Source organism: Monomorium pharaonis, chromosome 2 (assembly GCF_013373865.1).
Source record: "Monomorium pharaonis isolate MP-MQ-018 chromosome 2, ASM1337386v2, whole genome shotgun sequence".
NCBI lineage: Eukaryota > Metazoa > Arthropoda > Insecta > Hymenoptera > Formicidae > Monomorium > Monomorium pharaonis.
The window spans coordinates 33,544,673-33,570,761 of NC_050468.1; the positions used below are offsets into that span (position 1 = coordinate 33,544,673).

At 35.4% G+C, this 26,089-nt stretch overlaps 1 protein-coding gene across 20 annotated transcripts in view; it reads right to left on the reverse strand.

Moving 5' to 3' along the window:
• LOC105834665 (ras GTPase-activating protein raskol) overlaps positions 1 to 26,089 on the reverse strand; it is a 313,516-nt gene that overhangs the window by 38,667 nt on the left and 248,760 nt on the right. The window lies entirely within an intron of this gene.

Genomic DNA, 26,089 nt, shown 5'->3' on the forward strand with positions numbered 1-26,089 from the left:
ACTCGAAGTCATGCTACTCTAGACCGCGGGAAACAAAAACTTGAGTGCGCACATGTTGAATAACCACTTGTTGTTAGAGGGCGAGGTTGCAATAATCTTTTTCATGGATAAAAATATAGGAAGAAAAACAGGAAACTTAACTTTCTAGAAAGAGAGAGGAGAATTTGCAGGAAGAATAAACATTTTAAATTTGAAAAGGAAAACATAGAGCAATCAAATGCGTGAGAAAACCAAGAAGAATTTACAAGATAGCACGTATAGAGATTACTCAACTTTCAAATTTTTTGAGAGTTAGATAATAGACAAGAAAGATCGGAAATAAAATTTTTGTAATTTTAAAATAGAATCTAGAATAAATATCCACGTAAAAAATTTCAAATTATAAAGATCATAAAATGGGCTAATAAAACTTACGACAAAAGAACAACTTACAATAGAATCATAAATCATAGCAAAAATTTGGTAATAATGGATTATAGAAATATGTACGTTATCAATATCTTTAAACACAGGTATACCCGACATTTCTAGATCCAATTCTTACTAAAGATTCAACTAAAATGGAGCAACAAAGAATCTAAAATATAAGGAGTTATAAATCATCAAAAATATGCGCGTTTTATTTTTCAACAGTGCGCTAGTTAATTTAATAATTTGATTAAATTTGATTTCATTTAATATTAGTTATAAATTTAATATTAGATAAATTTATTGAGAGTTTAGATGTAAACACTTCTATGACATATACAGCTTGTTTTTAATTGTGTTTTCACTAATTATTAAATTCAGTTTATAGCCTCTTATTATTATTTTAATATATTTTCTATTTAATTGGAATACAAATTTCCATTATAAAAACTCATTACAATAATAATGTTATATTTGTATGCTATTATGGTACATGTCTTGTGTCTCTGACAGTGCGCGTTCATCGTTAGATCTTAACAACGGAAGGATCGATTTGTAAAGCAGAGCAATTATATTCATGAGAAATTATAAATGATTATGCTCAACGGAAGTTACGCACCGTTTCAATGCACGACCATATTAGATACGGGAATTAAAAGACGGCGTCTCTCCTCACGTGCCTTAATTACGTAATGGCCAGCTGTTACGAGAACAGTAGTTCGCGGACAGACCATTGCATCCAATTATTAACCCGCAAACTCGTGCCACGCATTTCTCGAAGACTCGATTGCATAGATAAAGAATTTCATTAAACAAGAGGGGAGTTAAACGCGCACATAACGCGTTTCCCGTGTATTTTCTCGTGTTACTCCTTAAAATTTACATATATGTGTACCTACGTATAATTTACATAAACAAATGCTAATAGCATTTAACCGATTGTATTATCTCATGTCAAGTCGATATTTTATATAATAATCATCTTATATTTATCGTCGCTAGTCTTAACGTTTTTAAAATCTTTTTTAATCGTATGTATTCAAATATTTAAACCTTATCGAAAAATTTATGCTAAGTTAAGTTGTTGACCATTTATTTAACAAAAATAATCCTAGGTAAACCGGAAATCAAAATTAAAAAAAATATTTTTCTTAATATATCTAATATCGTAATCATTACCTTTAATAACTTGACATACATTCAGGCTGCGACTATTTCCATCTTTGTAACAAAGGGTTCAAAACGTCTATTGATATACAATCTTCGATTCACATGGAAGTGTTCCTAGTGGCCTGAATATATGTTGAGATGCGCGCGGGAATTACTGCAAGACCCCCCGGGGAATTTATCATTTCCGCCGTCGTGTACGAACGGGGAGGCTTGTTTCTCGCGCGCGATATACGCGAAACGCGTTGCGCGCCTCCGGGCGAAAATCGAGATTAATTCGAAAACGCGTGCGACGAGGAGAACCCAGAGCGTCGGCGATTTACGGCGCGCGGCGCGGCGTAAGCCGACGTTTAATTAAAACGGAATCGGGCCTTCGCCCGACAGAAACGCCATGTCCCACGGCTCGAACACGATCCGACGGTATTTTCGAAGCGAGGGGGCCTTCCTTTCTTTGTACACAAGTGCGTCGTGTCCGCGAAACTGGTTTGCGCCGAATAATTATTCCCTTCCAGGTAAACGTGCTTTATCTCGCTACGTGGGTCCAGCGAGTAACTGCAGGCTCCGGGCGCATCTCCGATTTGCAGCTGTGCTTCGCGATAACTGCCATATTTCCGATGCAACCGGCCGGTGCGTCAAGTCAAGTAGAAAATCTAATTTTTTTCCTGCTCGTTCTCGTCTAAGTTTGTCTGCATTAACAACGAATAATTAAGTCATTTAAATTGTCAATGACATTCCTTCAAAAATATAACTTTATCTATAAATTGTTTCTTGTAAAATTACATCTGAATAAAATTCGCGATTATCTTAGGTGTTACAAATATAAATCAAATATTTCATTTATATAGAAATAAATTAAAAACTCAAATTCTTAAACAATATTTAACAATAATATCTTAAGATATTGTTCTTTCTTACGTTATTTTATATGTTCGCAAAAATGACAAATATTTAAATGTCTCTGTCACATTATTTAATGAAAAAACGGCGGAACATATAAATCTTGTGGCATTTCTATCATGAGCATTCACTTGAATCAAAGAACCACGTGGTTTCGTACGTCGACACAAAACGCTCGTTTTACACGGCTCGTGCACTCGATTAGTAGAGCTAAAGGCGAAGTACAGGCTCTTTGTAGTATTTTCGATTGGAAGGACTTTCCCTGGTCCTTTCTCCCTTCGTCAACCGGTCGAGACCACTTGATAGGGCTTTTGTGGGCGCTTGGATTTAATGCCGGTGTCCCCGCGCGTGAGTGAAGAGAAAGAAAGGGCCCTCATGTGAACGCTGTTGTGCATTTCGGGACGCATACTCGCCATTCGGCATTCGCGCTACTAAGCTTGAATCGAATGATACGGATAAATTAGGCTGGCGTAAGCCCTTTCGGGAAGCAAATAGGGCGAGCGTGCTAACCGATATCTCTAACGATGTTTGCATTAACGTATTGCCCGGAGGCGTGCATTAATAGATTAATAAATCCCCCACTAAATGTGCAGCGAAATTCCCCGTGCTGGAAACGGAGAAGATAAATATTGAAATCGACGATTATTCAGGTAATAAAGGAAGTTTAATTAGGATAGAAAGGCATTTTAGCATTTAATTTAAAATACAAACATTTAATATTTTAAGGCTTATTAAGGCAAAAAAACGCTTTGTTTAATACTCTAATAATTTTTCAGCTGTAGACGTGAAAAATAATTATTTAATTTTCCGTGTTATAATTAATTAACGGAATTTTAATATTTCTATTATTCGTCAAGATTGAAGAAAGTCTTCATTTTTAAAATTCAGATAGAAATGCTTAATTTATCGAAATATTTAGAAGTTATAATTTTTATTGTAGAAATAATTGAAACACATAGACTAATTATTCATAATTTTCTTCCGATACAAATGCTATTAATTTCTTTTAATAAAAGGAAAACAAATGCCTATAGTAAAATATTGCTAATTTTCTTTCGACAATCTAATTTTGAGTAAAAATTTATATCAAAATTCTTGGAACGATATCACCTAAATCCATTTAGATCACAAAGAGGTGATTGTTATGGTGTGAGTTCACTTTTAATGGTGAGCCACGGTCCGACTCTCATACGCACAACTATACTCGTTATTCGATCGGCACACACTGGGCTCTAACGATCGTTCACAGTTCGCGATAAATCGCCGTCGTTAACGCTACGAGGGTTCCATACATTTTATTTCCGTGTCAGCGAGCTCGTGCCCGCGGAAAAACGCCGGCAAGGGCCGAAAGATTTATGCCGAACGATGTTAATCGAAGAATCAAGTGTAACAGTGATTTAACGCGAGGCCGATAATTCAGACCGAGAGAGTTGAATCTACATTAAATTCTTCTAAATTTTTTTGTAAAATCTATTCTCAGTCAGATAACATTTTTTTCAAGTTTTTGGGAAAAGTAGGTTAAATCCATGTTACGTCAAATCCTTAAATCCGTTTTAACGGTTGAAATATTCACGGTCGTTTATTCAGGAAATGCAAATGCGCGTAAACACGCGGATAAGATTGCCAAGCTCGCACGACCTCGAATCTACGCAAGCAATATAATTACACATGGTTTTCTAAGAAGTACGGATAACATGCAGGATGTAGATAGAGTTATTACAGTTTCCCTCGCCTTAGAATTCATCGGGGATAAATGCAATTTAAATCAGGGCACAGAGAACATGATCATAGAAACCTGAAAAATAGTCAACACGTCAGCCAGGCCTGTAAACGACCGGAAATAATCGTCTGCCGCGATGTTGTAATCGCTCTTGCCATTATTCTTCTTCAAACCATATGCTTTATTATGGCAGACTATTCATGCTGATGGTTGCCCCAGCAAATGCGCGACGTGTCTTCTCTCTCTTTGCAATGACAGTCTCTCATGGTTCACGTAGATTGCAAACATTTTTTCCATCGTTCTAATAATATTTACGTACACTCTCGAGTTGCATAATGCATCACACTTCGAAAGCATCCACTTTGCTGCATTATATGTACGTACATACATATGTGCTACTTTCAAGGCTCTACTAATAACGATAACACGTTCCTTCACTTAAGTGTTATCTATTTATAGAAAATTTCCAATTTCCATTTTTATGCGAGGAAGCACGCAAAAGATTTCACCAATATTCTAAGTAACTCTATAAGTTGAACGAATATGTGACACAGGTGTCGTAAATGGTAATTAAATGACCCAAGTGCCAGCCCTGCGAGCTAAAAACCGCCACAGTCTAATCGGCGTGTAACGACAAGTGCGCTAGGCATTTGCGTATTTTTTTTCCACTGTACAACATACGAACTACTTTGTAGATTATCTTACTTGTGTCGGGAATCGTCACGACGGCGAACGGGAACGTCAAATACGGTTAAAAAAACAAATGGGGAACGGGATGAGCAGCACGCTTCAAGCGCGAGCCACTTATCTACACCGCCGATCACGACATTCCGCTCCGGTAATGCCGATTATCGCGATAATAATTAGGCGTAATTGGAACGCAGCCGGGCACGTGACTCTCGCCGTTTTTCAAGCAGATGCGTTTCCGTTCTTTCTCGAGAGAGGCACGACGCGAATATGATCATAAATGTCGTCCTCGCTCTTACTCCTCCAGGTGAAAGAGCCGCAGCAGGTGCGCGAACACATGGCGATCTCAAAGAAATGCAAAAGAAAGAAAGAAAAATGGATCAAGAGGAGATGAAATAACAATGCGGAACTGAACTCGGATTAAAGATAGCTTATCAGGATTCAGATACGGTCGGGATACAAATCGCGCGTAATTGTTCGAGACGCCCGAGTAGAAATTTAATCCATGGTTCTGGTCAGGTAAACCTAAATTGCTTATCAGGTCCTGATAAGCTAATATCATTGGGTCCCAATGAGTCATAGGTCTGTCGAACACTCGGATTCGTCGGCGATGGAGAGCGATATGATTACAAAAGGCGATAGTTTAATGCGAATAGTTTAACGTAGTACCTTATTGAACATTGTAATCTTTAAAATTTTAATTACGAATACATGTCAGGCTTTTGCCATAGACGTGAGAGAAATCGAAAGATCAGAAAAATTGCGTCTGTTAGTTGCATGTTAATTAAAGTCGGAGAATATGAGTTCGGTGTATGAATAAAATATTTTTAACATATCCTGGAAAACATATCGCGTACATACGCTTCTGTTTGCAATTCGATCGCCACGACATGCATATAAATGGATGAAATGGCGTAATGCACAATCAATCCGGAAACAATTTCAAGCAACGTCTGTTGCGTTATTTAAAGATCAAATTTATTAAAAAAAAAATTATTAGAATTAAATGAACAAGTAGCAATAATTTAATAATAATAATGATTGTATTTACACTGAGTGAGAATTATTTATTAAAATATCAAGTAATATTCTTTAGTTATTGAAATAATTTGTTAGCAACTTTTAAATTTTTGCATATTTTGTGAAATTAATAATGTATATATTATTTATATATAATAAGTCTATTCTTACAATTTTGATTCTGAATAAATATAAAATATTTCTATTTTAAATTAATTGTTCAAATATGTTTTTCTATTCTAATTAGTTTTAGAGTGGAAATAAAATAGTTAAGTCATCTGATTAAATAATAAGATTAAATATTAAGAGAAAAACAATATAAGAGCTACTAATTTTAAGTGTCGAGAGAATCGATTTTTATATTTAACGGATTATTACGAATACAGTGTATTTTCCTTCGTGTGGAAATATTCCTCTCAAAGTTTCGATAGACTAATTTCATGCTTTCTAGAAAAAGAAATTAATTATCGGATAAATCCCAGAGACAATCTAAATTAATTGTCTGAAAATATATACGAGTCGATATCCGTTAATCTTCGCTATGAACGAGCGCTCTCGAGAGACAACTCGAGAGATGCACGACTCGGCTGTGCGATAACGGTAATTAGTTCAATTTCTGCGACTGTGCAGACGCGTTCACCTTCGAGTACTCCCGAGTACTTCACGAGTCGAGTGTAATTAAGCAATGGCGACCACACACTTGGAGAGCGTGCGCCATATTTCGTCCTTCCGTTCTTGTTTCTCTAAACCCGATCCTCCCTCCCTTCCTCCATCACTCGCTTTTTCTACACATTAACTTCCCCTCTAAATGCCTAAGCAATAAGTCACGAGCCCAGTTGCACTCCACTCGGCGCACATGCTGAGATCATCGACACTTATGGTTACAATACTGTCCCTCGTCGATATCTTATCTCTTTCTCTCTCGTCTCGCAGGCTCCTTCCTTCTCTTTACTTCGCGACATCTTCGGCTTCTTCGACTGCTCCCTCACGCAATTTCTCCTATCCTTCGCGTACCTAAGTCGCGCGTATTTCTCGTTCGCAACTGTGAGAAAAACGCGGTAATACGTAACGTTGTTCTCGTTGGGTACTCCGAGCTTTACAAAGAACGTACTGTACAAAGAAAATGCATCGTGTCTCGAATAAGTCGACGACGTCTTAAATCACAGCTGCGAGAAGTGCAGCGCGATAAAAACAGGCAGAAAGTATATTGAAGTCGAGAGTATCGTAACTGTTATACTCCGCGCGGAATCGATTTGCCTGTCTATCTTCAAGTAGCATAAATTTTAATAACACTCTGTCCGGCACACATCTTGTAGCATAACAGTAATTTTTATTTTTATTCTATTCTTATTTTAACAATATTTTAGAAATATCTGAAAATTTATTTAGATATCAATTTCAGATTTTAATCTGAAAATAATTATAAGACACTTAAATTGACATGGTAAAAAAAAATGGCTACTAAAATATTAAAACTGTTTACCACTATGCTTAAGCATCTCACATAATTATTTAAATATTTTAATCTAGATAAATTAAAATATCAAACTAAATTTTTAGTTACTTTCCTAATTACTTCAAAATTGCTTATTTCGTAGATTATAAAAACAATATTAAAATTATTATTAATAGCTTGTATTTCTATTAATATAATGTATATATAAATGTGTGACGTTATATAAAAAATACTATAATAAATATTAGTACTGAATGACCTCTTAGTTTATAATTATTTTTAAATTATCTGTAAAAAAGTATTATAGTTGAATTTTTTGTATATCATGATATAAATCATTTTTTATAAATTTTATAAATTTAACTATAGCATTCTTATTTACTGTATTATACTTAAAAGAACTGCACGTTAAGCACGTTGTAGCTCGTGAACCGGGAGCATCAGTTGTTACAACAGACTCGATTAATTATTCGTGCATCTGCTTCCTCGCGATAGCGCGAGAAGAGGCGTGGATCAAACGCGATCGTGTGCGTATGTGTACTCTTCGCAAGATATACAAGAGTACTGGGCCTCCAATAAAACCGTGCCGACGCGAGAAATGCAGCGAGTAAAGCAGAGGAGCTTTGAGAAGAGAACTCGCCCTAAACACACGACGATTTTGACTTCTCTTCTGGCTGTACTGAAGCGTAATCAAACTCTCGCGAATAAACCATCAAAGTCATTAAGTCTTACAAATATAAGTATCATAATATACAAATTGCACGGCAAATCTCAAAGTATTTAACTCTTTTACAATTGTAAGTAGCTTGAAAAGGAGTTAAATGTTTTTAGATTTCAGTAGATTTTACGATACTTATATTTATGCGAGACTTAATGGTATAAAAAAATTAAATTTGATTGTTTTTATTTTTCTTCTTATCATAAAATCAAAATTTCACGATAAAGTGTTTACTGAAATCTATATAAAAGCACTTTTTTCTTTTATAATTAAGTATCTTCAACAATAATTTTCTTTCTACCATATTCTTATAAAATACAATTTGGAGGTTTAGATTTTACGATGAAAGAGATAAAAAATCAAATTTAATTTTAATGGATTTAATTAGTTTCGTGTTTATCAATTTCAAGAATAATTTAACCGAGACTGTCAAACTGGTACATACAGGAGAGTGCATTGCCCTATTTGAAATAGAATGCATGGATATTATATCGTTATTTCTGGCGCTCTGTTTCCAATGTATAATAGGAAGTGCGAAAATAGACGGTGGATTTAATCGATTTTCTGTCTGTATTATCGCCGCCGTAATAATAATACTCGGTTTCACATGGCAACACGTAAAAATAATATTTCCTACAACAGTACAGTGTCATAAAGCGCAATACAAACAATTGTGATAATGCATTTCCATGGCCGTTTCATGGGCCGTCATTCAACATAGATATAATTGTTTCGAGCAAAATGGAAAAGAAACAGAGGAGTATACTTCTCTGAAATGAGTATGGACATTGATCCTTGTATTTCGTAGAAATTCTCTCTTTAAACTCACCTGAAACAAAACAAAAAGAGAAACGATTAGTATTACAGTGTCAAGCTATTAAAACGTGCTAGTCTTTTCAATAAATTAATTAAGAGATTACAGAAAAATATAGTCAGAAATTTTTGCCGCATTTTACTGATTATTATTTTGCGTTATAAATGAAAAAATTGTTCGCGTTTAATATAATATTAAATATTTTCTTTGTATACAATAAAGCAAAAATTTAACAAAAGGAATAGAAATCTATTTCAAGAAACTATATTTTTTACATATTTTTATTATTCATTGATAATTAATAGCGTTATTTGCGCATGTAATTCACAACTGTTACATATCTCAAAATATTCCCAATTAAATATTTCAAAAAAATTTATTTACATATCGCGTGATAGTTATGATTTATTCAATGTTTCATTGATTTATTCAAAAGTACGGTCATTTCTCAGAGGAGCATATTAACGTTTCATCGATTCACAAGAGCCTCAGAGCTAAGAGTATCTTAATTACTAATTAAGTATTGATATGTTTCGCTGAAACGCTATTTTTTATCTTTATTACATTATTTGTTAGGTTATTCAAAGTAAATCGTGGTAACGGTGATGCCACTTCAAAAAGGAGGCCATTCAATCGTGATCTCACGCTCCAAGACGAACCAAGTGTTAGAGCGAAGGACAGTGATAAATGAGAGGCTGGCAAGAAATACACGGCGTGTCAAAAAAGCGGTGGTGATTCCCTGAGAAAGCGAGAGTGGCCTGAAAACGTCGCGAATCGCGGAAATTTAGTCCGCAGATATACGTATTTCGAGAGGTGCCTTTTACTCGGAACTTTCAGTCGCTCGCTCTCGTTTTCCGAGGGGTCCCACACTGTTTATCGGATATTGACGCACGAAACGCAGATATCGCGCTTGTTAAAGCTTGCGTGGAGAGACAGAGCGAAAAGAGGGGTTACGAGATATACCGGATTAGTAGCTCGGAGAACCCGGATCGAGTTCTACGAGCGAAAGTGACTCGACGCGCGAGAATTACCGCGCGGTGGCTAATGTAATAAAACTGTTGTCCTTTTTTTTATAACTCGTAGAGACCGTTTGTGTCAGAAAAGAGGAAATTACCAATGATAATTATTTTACATAATACACCGTCCAATTCTTTGTTATGTAGACACTAGTGCTCACCTACTCAATGTTAATTCCCTGTAATTAAAAAGAAAAACAATTTTACCGTTTCTCGTTTCTAATAATTCTCGATTCTAATAAATATCTTACACATGAAAAATTAAATAATGTATTAATATACCGAATTAATGTTCTTTTTGAAATTATTATAAGTTTCAAATGTTTAGCTATTCCAGATATATGTATATTTAGTCCGATGGGTCAAACGTTGCACATTTAGCTAGCCTCGCATTGCGCATGACTAAGAGAATTTTCGGAGAAGCATGGCGGTCCTTATTTCCTAGTTGATTCAGAGGGACCGCTTTTGGCCCCGACACCGCTTTAATTATGTATTTTGCCCCGCGCAGAGTGGGGGAAGCAGCATTTCGAGAGTTACGCGGTCGCCCCACGCGTGATTCATCCGTTCATTTGACCCGCCGTCGTGTATACGCGACTATTTATTCGGTCGGACCGGGGTAATAAGTTGCAAGTGTAACGCTCTATTTCTTATCGTCTCGTTTTCTATCGCATGACGCACGCGTGTAAGGGCTACGCCTCCCTCCGGGGAGAAGCGGAACGGGTATGTAAGTAAAGGAGAAAGGCGGTTTGAGACCGTAGGCTCCTGTTCCGCGGGCAGCAGATAATATCGGTATAAGGCGTTTTATTGCCGCCACCGTTACTTTTATTGCCGACCTTGTTGGCAGCACATGACAAATGCCCTGGCCGTACTAATGTACACGTACGTTTAGGTTCCGCGTGAGAAGCAATAATTTATTATCGTCATTCGGTGGACGTGCGTCAGTCAGTCAATCAACGAAAAGTTTAGTCTTCAATGAAACGTCACTCGACAAACGAGCGGAGTATCGTCAAGCGGAAACATCATTCCCGGTAGTTTTTACAAAAAGTTTACAATTAGCGAACGTCTGTAAATAATAAATGCCACTCGAGTCACTCAGGATCGTTGGATCTGCAATCGAGAATGTGACGCGGACGGCAAAAACAACAGATTCGCGATATCTCCCGTATCCAGCCGTTTAATCGCGGATAAGCCGCGAGACATCGCAATCCCCGCCGTTACGCGACCGTGACGAAACTTAAGAAGGCTAAGTTTAACAGCCAGTTAATTAGCGTCGTAATTAATGGAGGCACGCGCGCTCGTTCCGCCGACAGATAAACGAACGGCGCGGCGTGAGAGATCGTGAAAAAAAAATTTATAAACGCGACTTTTCCTCAGACGCGTGCGACGATCCACTTTCCCGGCTGAACGCATCGCCGAACCTCTCGCGAGGGAAAACCGGAATAATTTATAACAGCGTTAATCTTGCTGTACGCGTGTATTATTCATCGCCGCTTTTACGCGTCGCTTTTGCCGGATGTCCCAGTTTTGTAGCCTGTATTTGCACGTTGCATTCGCAGCTTCATTCACGGACGCACGAGAGAGTCATGCATAATTTTTATCACATTCTTTCCCTCGATTGAAAACATTGAGATTATATCGATAACACATAAGCGCGGCAGCGCAAACGTGCCATTTGTTAGTGTAACATTATCTTCGTCTATTTCTACTTTTGCAAGTGCTTGATAAAGATATTCTATCATCGAGAATAATTTAAATATGAACAAAAAGAGAAGATAACTTATCACATTTATACGTAATTCCGTAATATTTTCTACGAGAAGACAGGCAACATTTCATTCAAAAATGTCTATTGACAATAAATTTTCCCCGAGATGTCTGCGAGGATATGGAGAAAAAATATTGGCTTTGGGGCGGAAAAATTGCGTTAGGGGAAGAATTTGAAATAAGCCTCCGAGAGCTATAATGCTTGATGGAAAAGAACGGCAGAAATATGTAAACTTCATTTTCATTCACCGCGGATATGTGACACAGATGTAAATGGAAAATGTAATCACAAATGCACGTTTTTTTTTTTTAAATGTCTCTTTTAGTCATTACTTCAAACACGATGTTCATTATAAGAAACCGGTCCATGACTCTATTGATACTTTTTTGATCGCATTTAAACGTTAAATTTGTAATATCAAGATGTTCACATATATTTGTTATTTTCTTTTTAACGTTTGTAATTTAAATAATATTCGCAACGAGTCTAATCAGCATTTTGCGGGAAATTCGCGGCGTTTCTGACCTAACAGAGTTCCCCTTTTCCAGCTATAGGTGACACCGAAGAATTGGTTTCTGGTTTGGGACGGAGAAAAAGGAACAGTCAGGGTCGTTACTCTCGGCGGATGACGAGGCAGGAGTTCACGGGTCTTCGCCAGAGCGAACGTGACTCATCCGCGCGCGCGCGCGTGCACGCCTTGAGGAGAGGACTAAGAACATAGTACGGAGGAAAGCAATGCTCTCTATGCCGAGGGCCGACTCGAGAGTACATCCGGACACGAAAGTCGATTCACGCTCTTGGATTGTGGTAAGAACATGATCATGGCAAATCGAGTGGCTGTTTCGCTATTTAGTATCCGCGGTATCCGCGAGGTTTACTGTAAACGAAGTACACGTACTGGGTGTTGCCACATCTTGCGATACGTGATAGTTCTCCATGGATAGATTTTTCGATAAATTTTCTTCCAGTGGTAAAATTCGAAAAACTAAGCCAGATATAAAAATTCAATTTTTGTCAATACTTTTGTGTATTAAACGTCGACTAAATTTTAGCGCATAATTATAATAATAATCTTTCATTTGCTATTTTCCATTGTCATAATATTCAAGATTATACGAAGATCTTATTCGAAATTATAGTCGCAATGTTACTTTGAGAATCTTGAAAATAATGTTTGATCAAAGCAATAACCAGATATAAATAAATCAATCTAGGCATGTGCTATTTCTGGGATTCAACAGCGTCATCTTTCTAAATAAACTATTAGAGGGGCACGTCGGATCGATTCGGCGAATTATGTAGATGCAACGAGAAAGGGGAGTGGCTGATAGGATGCAGCGTTGATCGGGTGGCGCTCGCACGTTCGCAAACAAAAGTGCGACAAAGCTCGAAAAAAGCTTAACTTTAACGGCGGTGGGCCGCAGAGCTCTGCAGGGACGTCGGGACATTCATCTAGTCATAACCCGCGCCCATAAAGTAGCTTTTAAAGAGTTCAGTAGGGAGATGGAAGGGTGGCGTACAATCGTGCTGTCACAAAGGGATACATTTTTGCGGATTAAGGACGCTCTTTATGCGTTCATTGTCCGCGAATCAGGCCGTACCATTTCTATGCGTACATAGGTGACGAAGGCAATTATGTAGGTCACGCAATTCTTTCCGTGTACGGAAATCCTAACAATGGAGAATGATCCTTATCGAAATAACGTAATTATGCAAATTAATACGGAGGCTCATTTCGAGGCGCAAATTTCAGATAAGTCTGTGGGATTTGAAGTACACAAAAGATGTAAAACGTCACGTTTCTCACGTATCGTGACGAATAGCATTTCAGAAATCGACAGTACAATTGTGTATTTTTGCACGTTTACTTTCCTTCCGTTCTTAATTGTGAGTACAATCACATCTCATTATCAAATAAAAAGTCAGTCATACCTTGTCAAACTTAATTATTAAAAGAATAATCGAAAGTAATAAAGTTTATCTATTTTTATCGGCGTTTTAATTTGGCATACTTTTGGAATTCTCTTTTAAATAATTCTTAAATTCTGACTTAAAAAATTCTTATAACAATTTTTTTAATTTCGATTATATATATATAATATAATATTACACAATGACTTTACGCAAAGAATTTGCTAAAAATTTAATCATATATATATATATATATACAGATCTAAAAATAATTTTGTTAGTTTATAAAAATAACTATATAGAACGCTCAAATATGAGCAACAGAAAACTAGAAAAAGTTTTGACATTTTAGTAACCAGTTTGGATGTCCATAATTATTTCGATGGTCTAAAAATGATCTTTAGATTTGTATCCATTAAAATTTTTTAATACTCTAGTAAAACGGTTCTTTCCATATTCCCCGAGGAATATCTTTGTAATATCCTTTCAAACAAGAAAACATTTTGGATGAATATAGAGATAGTACACAATAATTAAATCAATTAAACAGCACATTCATTGACCAAGAATCTTTTGGTAAAAAGAGATCAGCGATATGCAGTCGGTCGAACAATGTAATTAACTTGCAAATCGACAAACAACGATCAATTCTGCTGCATTTGACAAAAATGGAAATTCTACGATTTTGCCAAGGCGGAAATGTTGATTCCGTCGCAACTGGCCTCTGCGGTTTGCAATTCTCGCAACGAGATGAAATGTCGCGATGCGACGCTCTCGGGCGTGGAAAAACAAGCCGTGCGATGACAGCGGCTGGCAAATTCAACCGCAAACTTAATTAACTATTGATGACAACGTTCGCGTACCGTTGTGAAAATTATTAAGTCTCTCATTGAAGGTTATATGAAATATTTTGCCAGTAGCAGTCCCGCGACAATAATTTTTTAATAATATGTTTTTCGTGCCCAAATTTGGCGCAAATGTTTATCTTTTATTAAGAGATTATCTGTTAAAAGAGAATTGCAGAGATTATTATCTATTATTATTACCTTATTAAGAGAAAATTATAATTTTACAAGACCTGAAATTATAAATTAATTAAATAAATCATTTTTATTGCAATTAGAATACTTACAGCAATGTAACTGTCGTTTAATCAACAGATTTAAATTAATTTATTTTGTGTATTTTTAAGAAAAAGGTAAAAAGTTACTTTTTGATCATAAGTGATTAACAAAAAAAATATAATGTATATTGTACCAAAATAGGATTAAGTCGTCTTGATAATGTAATTAAAGTATCCTTAAAAATGTGACAATGTTTCGCATAATTGCAATTCTCACGATTTGCGTGTTGATTCGGAGGTCGTGATGACTCATGCAAAAAAAATTATGACGATATTGTGTAATGCCACGATCGCGAAAGTAGAAAGTATGACGCGTTGATTAATCACAATTGCGTGATTAATTGCGTTAATAAGTTACCGCGCGTCGCTAATCAGCTGTTGTAATTGATCGGCGGGTTCGTTGCTCTATGAAAGCAGTATTTCCAGTATGTAATGTGGTAACAGACATATATATTTCGTTTTAAATTATTTCGAATATAACATTATTCAAAACATGGCTCATTACAATCAAAATAACAATAATATTCAAAACATTGTTATACATAAAAAATTGTTTACAATTTATTTGGAATTATTTTCTATTCTATTTAAAGATTAAAATGGAATATTTATTAAGGTTAAACATGTACTATGAGAAACTTTGTCTCTATTTAAAAAAATAAACACAAAAATAAATAAGGTATTATTTGAAAAGCATTTTCCCTACAATTGCGATTTTTACTTAATCTTTTAAACTTTAAGGTTCGAATTATTTATGTACAGCGTAATAATGATGTAATGACAAAGATAACTATATTGTTTACAACCTCAATCAGAATAGCTAACTAATTCTGTATCGCTATTGTGTCAGATTTCGTAATGCCTGCGGCTGTTTTTTTCTAGTGGACCGTGCTTCCTTTGTAATCGAAGCGACATGTAAATTTTTCTGGTTTCACCCCCGCGCAATTTAACGCTCAATTCTGTCGCTAACCTTGCAGCAAATTGCTATCTCAATTGATTGTGTCCTCGACAATGCATTTGTGCCAACCGTTACTTAATGGCATCTGACTGCATTGTAGGACACGTGTATCGAGCATTTTTCCGCCGAACTCATTGCGACTCCGACGTACGCCCGTCACGCATTCGCCTGATGTCACTTCCGGTAGCTGCATTCAAATGCAAGGATACGAGAATGCTTCGTGCCAATTACATCGATTACTATGATTAAAAGTGGCTTGTCGATATTTTGGAGAAATAAGATAAACTTGTCTCAAAAATCGGAATCTTCTGTAAAAAAATTGATTTTTAAATACCTTACATACATACGATGAATCTCTCTCACATGATATCTTAAATACTTACTCGATCTTCTTTTATAATTTCGTTTTTTTAGCAATAAACAAAATTAGTTTATAATACGGTAAATTAGTCGCATTGTGTTCTCGAGACCACCGACTCCTATCGTTGCGTCACGTCCGGTAAACTGCTCTGAACTTGATAATGTTGGTTGTTGATTCGCGAAACGCAAAGTGGATCATCTAGAAACGAGATGGAAAAATGTGTCGCGATATGCAATCGCCGGCGATACCGGCGTGACACTTTTTCCAACGCAAACAATGCTTAAGTTCACTGACACGTGTCACAGTTGCTATTAAATTAGAATGACGTAAATTTTTTATACATTTTTGTAATGCAAAAGTGTAACAAACTACCCATTCTATAAAAAATAAATTCAAAAAAGACAATTAATACAAACACTAAAAAATTTATTAAGTAAATATTCAATTTCGTTTTATTTCCTTAATTTGAAAAAATATTTTGTAAATTTATAAAGAAATTACTTTACATTTTTAAATATTTATTTAAACATAGGAAATGATAGTAAGATGAATACACATACTTGATTTAAAAAACTACACAGTATATTAGTTTTAGTACACACAAAATAAATTTAAATTATTCAATAAAAAAAGAAAAAATAAATTACATTTGTAATTTTAAAATAATCTGTTATGTAAAGGAAAATTTGTTCTGAAGATCTCCAATCGGTCGACTTTTCAATCGTTTCGTTCATCTGCGTTACAACACGCGTGTATCTTCCTCTATCGGCGTCGGAAAACTAGAGTGCAGCGACCGGGAAATTAGCATATTTATTGTCGAATCGTACGGCTTACAAACGCAAGAGTAAACGAGGGATCCCACCACGCGTCACGGCATTTCTATCTTCGAGGGGAAAGGAACAGTCGCACATTTGCATACGTCAACCTCATCAGCGCGTCGCTTTCGCGCCTCCGTCAATCGTTTCCCGTTGAGATCTCCGTACAGGACGTTCTAAAACGCACGCGGAAAAACGCTTAGATCCAAGTTATACCGAGTGGCGCGCGTTGTTGGTATTCAACTCGCATTAAACATTAACCGACCAACTTTAGTCTTTACCAGTCGCACGTGCAATCGATGAACGAGACGCCGTATACAAGTCGCACACGGTGTTCAGGTCAGAGTTCATTAGACTGGTCGCGGCACGGAAGACACGGAAAATCGCGTGTCGAAGAGAAACACGTGTGCGACAAAATAATCAAGTGACGCTTGAGTGACGCACGCACGCATGCACGTGCGTACCAACTGCACATACGCGCGTGTACCCTCGCATTTATAGATTAACGATATGTTGTAAATGTGATATATGTATAAAAAATAATGCAAATGAATTTAATAAACGTAATGAAATAATATGACGTTAAATAATATAGGAGATATAAATACAGTGTACAAAAAAATATTTCTGTAAATAGCACGAATTAATCTTCAATGACATTAATATAAATTCATCTTCAATTAGATTAACTTCTTAATATAATCTTGAGAAATAAAACCGATGGCTGATTCATTAATGTAATAATAAAGTCGTGCTATGTTTGTAGAGTTCAATCGATTGTTGTAAGGATCGATTCGCGTTGTGATACATAGAACACAGAAATACATCTTTGCAATAATGTCGATAATTTACGAGCATTGTTCTCTCTTACTCGAAATAAAGCGAGCAGTTTTAATCCGTGACCTTTCTCGACAGTCGTTTTTCAGCCACGCCCTACTTCTACGACGAAATCATTCAGTATATCCTTTGACTTAAAACTTGTTCAGTAAATTGAACCAAACAGATCGAGATTATTGTGCCTTCTCGATCGAATTTATTTGCTATATATTAAAGTGACGTATGTCCATTATATATATATGTAGGTATGTAAGTATGTATGTCAGTGAGCACAATTATCATATTTTTATATTAAAAATTTTTAATCTATATAATATTTTTGCTTCTATCTTATTAAAATTAAATATTATGAATATACAAAATTATAATTAAAAATAATAATTATCAATATATCATTTGCTACCCCTAAAGAGAAACTTTATGAAGACATTTAAAGTCTTGAATGGAATTGACATGCCGTCAGGATTGATAAACGTCCGTAATTTTAGATAACAATCTTCCGATGAAAGAATGCTGCATACTGTTCTGTATCGTTTGGACAATCTTCCTAAGAGAAATTTGTTCAGTTCCTTGGGCGGGCAATTGCGATAAAAAGTTGGCAAATGATCGGGTATTAAAAAATAACAGGTTTCGTTACCGACTTTTGACATGCACAGCAGCATACTACGATCACTCGCTGTTCTCACGCACCAGCCGCCACCGCCGCGAGGCGAAAGGAAAGAAATCCGCTCACTTCGCGTAATTGCGGTCTGTCGACTGTTAGGTTGCCTTGACTAACAGAACTTCGCTCTAACATTGCAATGCGAATCAGTTACAAGTATAAAGAAATTCTTACGTATTCTCCAGGGCTATTGGTAAATATGAAAGTAAGAAATATTTAATATGTGTGTGAGACTCACAAGCAGCTGAATATCCGTAACAAATTTATGAAAAATTTTGAAATTTGTCTAAACTTTGTTATTGTTCTGCATACTTTTGCTACAAATTTTTAATAAAGTATTTCACGTTCCATTATACCTTTTTATTATACCTTTTCGGCATTTATTTTTTGATACTTGCTCCACGCGGAAATTGAAAGATTTCTAAACTGATAGAAAAATTGACCATTTCAAGCTCCCCTGTCTACGTGAACACTGTAAATGAAATCAGAACGTGTCGATCGCAAAATCGATCGTGAGAAAACGAATCACCAAGGAATCTTTAACGTCTCTTCTGGAAACAGAATCGAAGAATCTTGTCGTACTGGGAAATCCGATGGGAATAGATTTCCGGCGTATTCTCACGTTCGGCCGTTCGCGGAAGGCACTATTTCCCCGTGAATTCAATTCATTCTATTCTTAATATTGGATAGTGATATATGAATAATTTCTCGAAATATCTTAATCCGTTTTTACACAGAAAAAAAACAAATGTCAAATTAACTCTTATGATTCATATGAACGCATTCCTTGTTTCATATGTACGCAACAATATATAATCTTCTTAGAAGAATTTGAAAACCTTAAATTTCAACAATATTATAGCCTTATTTCAATACTATAATTATAATTTCAAAAATATAATATTATTATTTTGATAATTTTATTCTAAAAAAATTATAATCTTTGATTTGAACATACAATATTTTCTATATTCAACATTATTTCATTTCCATTCAAGAAAATCATTCTTAAATAACAAGAATATAATTTTGTTGATTAAACTATATAGAATCTTAAAATAAATCTTCATTCAAATGAATTTTTTTGACGCAATATAATCTTATTTCAAGATTTTCATTTTGAAACTAAAGGTTATTATCAAAATAACAATATCCTTTTTTTCTGTGCAATAATATTCGTAATAATTTCGTAATATTTAATACAAATATTTCATATTTATATCTTTGAATACTAAACGCTAACACAACTTTTATGCTTCTGATACTCAAATATAAATGTACTACTTTAATCCTTTAATTGTGCTGTAATCGCACTATATACGCTGCATTCAAATGGGATATTATTAAGCAAATCGCGGTCGACGATGAAAGGTTTAATTGGTGATGTATACTGCGGGACGATACGAAATATAAGGCCACGGGTTAAACTGGCATCAGCTATAATTAAGCAACGTCATGTCGAAATCGTTTCACAACGAGACCTACATTGTGCAACGCGCCTTGAAGAAATCTGATTCAATCTTGTGCACGAACTTTTCGTCAATGAGACGCTCGTTAATGTTTACCGTGAGGTCAGTGCGATGGCGTTTTACGAGTTCATATAATGGACGATACCATTATCTTGTACATTAATGTCATTGATACACCGTCCGTTATCGCAGTGCGGAATATTGATATCGAGATAGAAAATCCAAATGAAGAGAGAAGTCTAGATTAGATTAAATAATAGTGCTCTGAATAAAATACAACTGTAAAAACTTTGAATATTTAAAAATTTTTCAATTTTAAATTCTCTCTCTTTTGTGTTTTTTTCTAATAAAAATCCGTATAATAATTAAATATTTTTTAAAAGAAAATTTCTCGTATTTCGTTGACGTTTTTACAAGTTAAAAAAGCGTTATTAATTCGCACGAATGCACATCAGTAAACCGCTGCAACATTCTTGTACCACGGTTTTCACAATGGAAAATATTCGCGTGTTACTCCCGTGTAATCCCGCGTCTCTTCCGAGTGAATGATTCACTAAGTTTCCCCGTTAAAAACTGAGAGAGGGAGAGAGATCGGCATAGAATTCTTTTCTCTCGCGGCAATTGCTGAAATAAAATTTCCACTTGCGATGTCATCGCAATTTTTCACAGAGACCAGACGAGCGGCTGAAATAGGACACGAATTGAAAAAAAAAAATGATCCGAGTAGATCTCTCAAATACTTATTTGCAAGATTGATGGAATTTTTTGCACGAAAACTCAGGAAGCGTCAGATTAAATGTGAAAAATCAAACTTTTGTGAAAGCCATCGAAATCCCGAAAGCGGTGACGGTAGAACGGTGACGGTGCGATATCGCTTTTCCTATGAACGCTGTGCAATATGGTCCAAACAGTAATATCGCGCGATACCGACCTTATGTGCTTTTGCAAAGTGCTTTTACACTTATCATATACATCATAAGCTAGTGTAGAGAAGCAATCTCACACTGAAAAAAATTAATTTGACTAAATTTTTCAACTTGATTATATTTAATAAAATTAATAACTTTTTTCGCAATATATAAAAGATTATATTCGCAATATATTCAAAATATTTTAGTTATTATTATTGTATTATCATTTATCATTACATATATATATATATATATAATTTTATTTTAAATGTGGTTTTTTACTCGACATTTGCATGCCAAAAGCACAATATATATCGATATATAATAATCCGATTTAATTATTAAAAGGCTTCAATGTAAATAGCGATTTTTAGTTTATTACTTAAAAACATAAGAATATTAATTTAAATTTAGTTTTTTTTTAAGTTTTTAAAAGACATTGATCAATTTATAAAATTATTATTATAACTGAATTCATTCTCTCTCTCTCTCTCTCTCTCTCTCTCTCTTCTGATTTTCTCAATTGGTAACAAATACATTCAATAAGAGATATAGCAAAGAAAATATTGAAAATACGTGCATAAAAAAATGACAGGGAAGTTTGGTCGAGGAAACTATAAACGCGACGACTTTTTCTTTCGATTTGTACTCGAGGAGGGCAGGTGGCTGGCCGAACGGGCCCTACATAAGTAAGTAGGTTCCCAAAATGTCGATACAGGTCCTTGGTTTGCAATCAACGGATTTGTAAACGGTGGGGATTCTTCGTCGTTAGCGGTCACATGTTCCAACACTAACTAGTTAGTCACAAAAATCTCGGGGACTGCATTCCTGTTGGGCTTATTAATCTCGTCAACCTCCGCCAAAAATAACATGTATCTCATATTAACACAACAATATCACAACGACCAAAGACATGATTTATTGCAACGGAGAACGACTAGAAAAGTAATTAAATGCTCTGTGTAATTTAAAGGAACGTTATTTTGGCGTTTTGTCAACGTTATGATTATTAGCAATAAAAAATGTAAATCTATTTAGAAATAAAAGATCTTTTTCCTGATTTTTTATATTGTATTGTATGATATTACAAAATTAATTTATAATATCGAAATTTAAAACATAAAAGAACCAAAAAGCTCTTTCATTAGCTGATGTTCAAAATTTTAATAGCTACAACTTAATATAATTTTACAGAAAATATCTAGAAATACAGTTAGAAAGTTCGTTAAATAAATGTTAAAGGTAAAAGCAACGAGAGTCAGCAACACGAATGGCATAACTAATATTCATTAGTTACATATATTATATTCATATTTCTTGCATTCAGTTTTCCGGATAAACTCTTGCTCTTACTGGTAGAGAACTTGCGGGAGATAAACGGAGAGTAATGACTCGTTTAAACAACTTATGAGTCAACGCGTGTAATCCTCCGGTTCTTTAATTAAGGTGGTCTTCGGTAATCGACGAAATAAAAGGCGCGCGGTGGCGGGCGTTCATTCGCGGTGCAATTTCTGCCGCCTTAACGGTACCGATGGATTCGTCGACGGAAATTCGATCTCCCGCTCCTTCCCGCTCTCCTTGTATCGGCCTGATTTACGAGGCCACACCGTGAAAACCCTGCCGTTTATTTCTGTCACTCAACCCGTCCAATTTACCGCGCGCAATTTTCGACATATAACTGCGCGAACTGGGATCCGGGGTAGGATCTACTTCTGACTGACGTTTCTCGCTCTCCTCTAATTGTGCAAATCATGTTCCACGAATTGAGAATATAGAAATCTTATGGTCGTGGAGCGAAACTCTAATCTCGAATTCTCAAATATCGGTTGAGTTCACATTCTGCTTAGGTTCCAATCGCGAAGTGATATATCTTACTTTCGAATTTTTAACCTTATTCCAATGAAACATAAATCGACTTTTCCCTCCAACACACTGCATGTTACTGTAATACAACAAGTTGAATTTGAAACTGAAGTATGTCCACAATAGTTCAGATGACTAAATAAAAAGAAGGATACTCGTTTGCAATGCAGAACTAAAGGGCTTGGTTGAGTACAGCTCCAGTATCTGCCAATAGGCCGTTTAGTGTAAATCATTCTAAACTTCGCTGTAAAGCTCTCGCTACGTGTCCATCGCGTTTATTCCATTCGCGCGGCAGCGTAATTTATCGCCTTTGCCATTCTTTCCGCGGATAGGCCCTATTGCGCCGCGCCATTTCCTGCTCGCCGGCGAAATTAGCATAAAGAGATCGCGACGCTGGATGGCATCGGGCGAATGTCGTGTCGCAACGGCACTTTCAAGGAACCGCGCGCGGCAGATTCGCTCGGTTTTCGTTTTATCGGTCTTACATGGTCGGAATAATTTCACACAGTTTAGAAGAAACGAGGCAATAAGTGAAGTAGATCGCGGATTTAGACAACGCAAAATCGCTACGAAGCGTCCACGTGAACCGTCCTGCGTCTTATTTATGCCCCCTTTCTTCGCTATACTACGAATATCTCGAGGAGACGATTTCAAGTTTCGCTTGAGAACTCGTGACACGCGTTATCCAAGCAATCTTTATATCAAGTCGTTTAGACTTTTTTTTAACAATCGACGCATTGTTTGTTTAGTCACAACTTTTCGTCTTCTCTTACGTAAGTAATAATTTTGTTTTTATATTATTAATTTTTTATATTGTGGGCTTTACTTGTATAATTTTATTTAAGTACATTCAAATAAATTATTTAAAAAATTCCCTGCAAAAGATAAAAAGTCGTGAATGATAAAAACATTCAAAAAAAGTATCGACGTAATATATGCAAATGTAATTGCGTGCACATTACATCTCAAGGATGTTATGTTAGTTAAAAATAACAAAGCTGCTAATTCTCGTATGGCTCATCACGCGAAGTAAGATCCTCTCTTGCAAGATTTTGTTCTTATCATCATGAATATTCTTTGCAATGACCCGACATCGTTCGGTTATGAAGTATGTTAAATGTATAATGAACACGTGCTGCTCGCAGGATAAAAATATACGAGATGTACAAGGTGCCCTAGATCTGGTTAAGTCATCTCTTCAATATATTTCGTAATTAGTCCAAAATCGATTTTTAATACACAAATATCGCAAACAATTTTATTTCAAGTTACAAAAAAGTAAAGTAATAAAATTAAAACAAATGAAAGCAAAAGCGAGAGAAAAACTCTTTTTAAATATAGAATAAAACTGATATTAATCCTTTAAATAGTAAATTGCGAGTGATTTATAGTTTAAGGAATTTTAAAAATATTGAGCAAAATGTTGAGCATTAATGTAGGAAGTCGTCGTAAATAGTATCAACATCAAAATCAGATATTTATTTATGTATATTGCATTTCATTGATTCATCTTTGTATATACCAATAAGATTCTCAGAAGCATCAGATCCTTAAGTCCTTAAGTTCCGACAATATATCAAGATAATTTTACGGAGTAAAGGAGAAAACACGCGACACTCGATCATCTGCAGTGCCAGAATGTACATACGAGAGAGAGAAGATTTAATACGCGCGTGTGTACTCTGATAACTGTGTTTAGCTGTGTGTGCTTTGCACATTCTTCACAATTAGCTTTGAGAGACGAACATGCCGATGCGATATACGACGATTCATGCGTCGGAGTTCAAATTAGATAAAGCCTTGTCGTCTATACTTTAGCTCCTTTGAGCTTTAAATTGTAAATTATTCGACGTGAAACTCTTGTTTTACCTATAGTGTAAAACTCGATAATTTTGTGCGATTAGACGAGGAATGTTTACTGGGCTAGAGAATCATGTTAAATCGTGATCAATCTTCTTTTCCCTCCATAAAGTACATCGATCTTGTTGCTAATAAAAAAAATTAAAGGAAAAGAATATTACAATAAGTGTGTTCGACAAATAATTCAACATTTATTTAACGAGAATTATTACTTTAAATCCGGAATACCAAGAAAGCAAGCTATGAAAATTCCGAGAAATAAACAATTTAAATATTATTTAAAAATAAGTAATATTTATTTTAACTCAGAATAATCCTTATATAAATGGAAAAAAAATACAAAATATCGGGATCACTAATGTTTCTGCGTACGCATGTATTCCGCGTAAATATCATCATCATTGCTCCGCGAAAAGCTGATACTTTATCGAGAAAGATATGACAATGCGTAACGCGTCGTTTTGACTTGCGCATGTATAATATATTACGCGCGTGTGCTCCCCTTGCATACAAAAGTCCCGGGATTCTTCTGACGATGAGTGCACACTGTAATTTTGCGCTTTGTAATTACGATTATACCGCGGCTCGTAAAAGTTTTATACTTTTGACCGCCATGCCTAGATTCTTGGAGTACAATGCTGAGTGAGTGTAACACACTTTATGCGCGATCCTCCACGAACTGGGACAGTTAATTCTCCTCTTACAAAAACTGATTTTACATATAATGCAGGAAAAATTATTTTATGTTATTACTTACAAAAAGGCGATAAAATTATCAATTCAAATTTTTTTCAAATTTTCAATTCAATTCACAAAAATGCAATAATTATTTTACGAAATAATTAAGTTATTATAATTACAATTATAGCAAGTTTTAATTTTATCGTACATGTATAGATTTCTTTGAAATTAATCAAACGTGATGAATAGACCGTCGTAAAGCATTTTCAGAAGCGAATAAGAGTAGCCTGTGTTTACTCAAGATCTTAAATCTGTTACCGATAATACTCTGAGATCTTCTCATAAATCTGTTGCTCTTAAATGCAACTTTGTGGAACGAGTAATTATTGCGCAACGTGTAATTATTGCGTAATTGTTAGGTCAAAAACAAAAATTGTTTAGAAACTGTAGGTAATGTGAGAGACCGCGCGGAAGTGGCTAATTAAAACTCGTTGGTTTGCTCGGGCGAATCGGCATATCCGATTATTCGAAGATTGTTCCGGCGATCCCGCAATCAACTACCGATGTGATTTATCTCTCGGATGGTTTACTATTAAATATCCTACTATCGAATCACCGTGGCATGTATCTCACGTCGTTTTGCGAACGCACTTCAGTTCTACTTATAATAGCACGATGTTTTGCAATAAGATGATTCATATCGAGTACGCATAGCTTCAATAAACTTCAATTAAATTTCTTCGTGGTAATCCTTCCGTTGCTTTTAAGTCTAAAGCCCATTTCTACCCTCAAGTAGATTAACTTTAATCTCAGATTAATTTATTCTTTATCTCTTTCTAATTTTTGGAACTAGAATGAGATAACAAGTAAATTAAACCGAGATTAAAGTTAATCTACGTTGGTAGAAACGGGTTTAATAGAATCTTCATGATAAAAAAGGTTATGTAAATTCATGAAAAATATAAATAATT